The 2772-nt window shown below is 48.4% G+C and overlaps 1 protein-coding gene across 1 annotated transcript in view; it reads left to right on the top strand.

The window, feature by feature from the left end:
* Positions 1–1874: 1874 nt before the first annotated feature.
* LOC119365149 (SPX domain-containing membrane protein OsI_17046-like) overlaps positions 1875–2772 on the top strand; it is a 6298-nt gene continuing 5400 nt past the window's right edge. The window contains exons 1-2 of the mRNA XM_037630749.1: positions 1875–2109; positions 2202–2371. The gene's annotated coding sequence lies outside the window, so the exon portion shown is untranslated. The remainder of the gene's footprint in view (positions 2110–2201; positions 2372–2772) is intronic.

Genomic DNA, 2772 nt, shown 5'->3' with positions numbered 1-2772 from the left:
GAGTACCTCGCTCCTCCACCACCACCACGCGCTGTCGTGCTGCTGCTGGACGGAGTCTTCCCCAACCTCTCCCTCTCCCCTTGCTGGATCAAGGCACGGGAGATGTCACCGGGCTGCACGTGTGTTGAACGCGGAGGCACCGTTCTTTGGTGCTTAGATCGGATTCAAGCGCGATCTGAATCGCTTCGTGTACGAATCCACCGACCGCGTTCTTGTAAGCTTCCGCATGGCGATCTTCAAGGGTATGAAGATGCACTCCCCTCTCTCTCGTTGCTAGTATCTCCATAGACTGATCTTGGTGATGCGTAGAAAATTTTGAATTTCTGCTATGTTCCCCAACACAATCTTCCACCCAGAGATAGCAATTTGCCTTTCCAACTGCTTAGTCTTTTTTGTAGTCTCTCCTCGACGTGTTTCCATTCAGCATTTGTGAGTCTCCGATAGTGTATCGGTATCCCCAAATATGTGATAGGAAACTGGCCCAAACCGCAGCCGAACAGGTCAGCATACAAATGGGCCTCATCTTGAGCCTCGCCGAAACAATACAATTCACTTTTATGGAAGTTGATCTTAAGACCCCGAGAGTTGCTCAAAAGCTGACAAAATCAATTTCAGATTTCTCGCTTTTTCTAGGTCATGATCCATGAAGAGAATCGTATTATCAGCATATTGAAGAATAGAGAGACCACCATCCACAAGATGATTCACTACTCCATCAATTTGGCCATCAGCCTTGGCATGCTCAATCATGACAGCCAACATATCCGCCACTATATTGAATAGCATGGGCGATATTGAGTCACCCTGTCTTAATCCTTTCTTCGTTTGGAAGTAGGGGCCCACGTCATTATTGACTTTAATGGTCATGCTACCTCCGGAAACGAAACTATGGATCATAGCGCGCCACTCTGCAGAAAAACCTTTCATTCCGAGAGTCTGCTGAAGAAAAGACCACTTGACTTTATCATAAGCCTTTTCAAAGTCGATCTATCGGCTAAAACTTTGGTTGGTGTCTTGTAGCTGACATTTAACAAATAAATTGGTCTAAATTTTTGAATCCTATCAGCATGAGGCACCTTTGCAATTACAGTAATAATCCCATGGTTTAATCTCTCCATATCAAGCTTTTCAACTTGAAACAGCTCTTTCAGATCATGCTTCATGGTCTCCCAAAAAACCTAGTAAAATTCTATTGGTAAACCATGAGGGCCAACGGCTATATTATGTTTCATTCCAAAGACAACTGTCTTGATTTCCTCCAAAGTAAAATATTCAACAACCATCTTTCTATCTTCCTCGCTCAACTGTGAGCACCAAATTTCGTCTAATTTAATGAATGTGACATCGGCAGGCCCAAACAACAGCTTGTAAGAATCAGTAATATGAGCCACTAATTCAAGTTCAGCAATGATGAGATCTCCATCATTCATCAAAATGAGATGATATTCTTCTTTTTCCTACCACTAGATCATCTCAGTATGTGCCAATCGAACGGCGGGACAAGCAGTGGATGTGGCAGTCATCGCGCAGGCGCGACGGATAATAAAGATGCAAACTCAACTACGTATATATAACTCCGCCAAGAGGAAAATACGTAGGGAAAACATCCACCGTTGGATTGGATCCGTCGCGGTCGACGGTGGGATCGGATCAATCCTGCAGGTCGCTCGGATTGCCAGAGAAAGAAGCGAGGAAGGAAAAGAAAACGAAAGCGGGTAAATCCTGGCCACGGGCCCGCCGCGGACGCTTGACAAGGCGGCGAGGCAGAGCCCGGAGAGTCCAGATGCGATCCTCGACGTCCGCACCCGCAACACGCGGAGCGCAGGCTAGTCAGCAGCCAAAGTGGCAGCGCCGTCTCCGCCACAACCCGGAGACACCTCGCGCTTCCGCCCACCTCCCCTCCCTCCCCTCCCAATCCAATCTGCCTTCTTCTTCTTCTCTTCTTCTCCCACGGCGAGTGCTGCTCCTATATATACCCCCTGGGCCGCCCCACACCTCTCGTCTCTCTCCTTCTCCCGTCCTCTCTCCTGCGCACCTGGAGCCATCGCACGCTTCCTGTCGAGTACACTGCCTGGCTACCTGTCCCCCGGCTGAGCGTCGTACATATGTGTGAGTAACTAACTGTTCCATCTCTGCACGCCCTGCGTGACTGATTGATTCTGTCAATGCTTCGGCCGAAAACTGATTCGCCGGTGCTGCAGGAACGGCTGCGTTGCGGCGGCTCGGCCAGGTTTGCTGATGTTCATCTAACTACCCGGGGAGAATTCAGAGTTGCCCACAGAGAAAGAAAGAAAAAGGAGAGCCAGGGATCCATCGAGCTTCGAATTCGCCTGTTCCCTTGGCCATTGGTCACGGTTAAGCTTGGGTCAAGGTGAGTTCCTTCTCTGAGTTTGCCTGCGTATAACTCTGCGACATTTTCTACAGAGCGCCGTGTTTTTTTAACGAATTTTGGCATTGCAAAATGCTTCATTCCACCTCACAAGTGATGTTTCTCTTGCTTCCCCATAGATCCTTAGATTTCATTATTGTGCACTGCCCGGTCGTCTCATTCAACATGTGAGTTCGTCAGGCTATCTACAGAGAAGTGTCCAGTGGAAGTAGATCGGTCCAGTTGCTAGGTGCATGTGTTTGTGTCCAGGTGTGGCTTAGGGGTGCATGTTGCTTGCTTCTCCAATTATTATTCTTCCTTTTGGTTGGTAGTCAGTACTCCGTACTCCTAACTAGAGAGCCAGATGTTTTTCCTTTCCGGCGAAGTAGAAGGTGTGTGTGTGT

This window comes from Triticum dicoccoides, chromosome 2B (assembly GCF_002162155.2).
Source record: "Triticum dicoccoides isolate Atlit2015 ecotype Zavitan chromosome 2B, WEW_v2.0, whole genome shotgun sequence".
NCBI lineage: Eukaryota > Viridiplantae > Streptophyta > Magnoliopsida > Poales > Poaceae > Triticum > Triticum dicoccoides.
The sequence above is the reverse complement of the archived record's forward strand: the minus strand, read 5'-3'. Positions and strand labels throughout refer to the sequence as shown.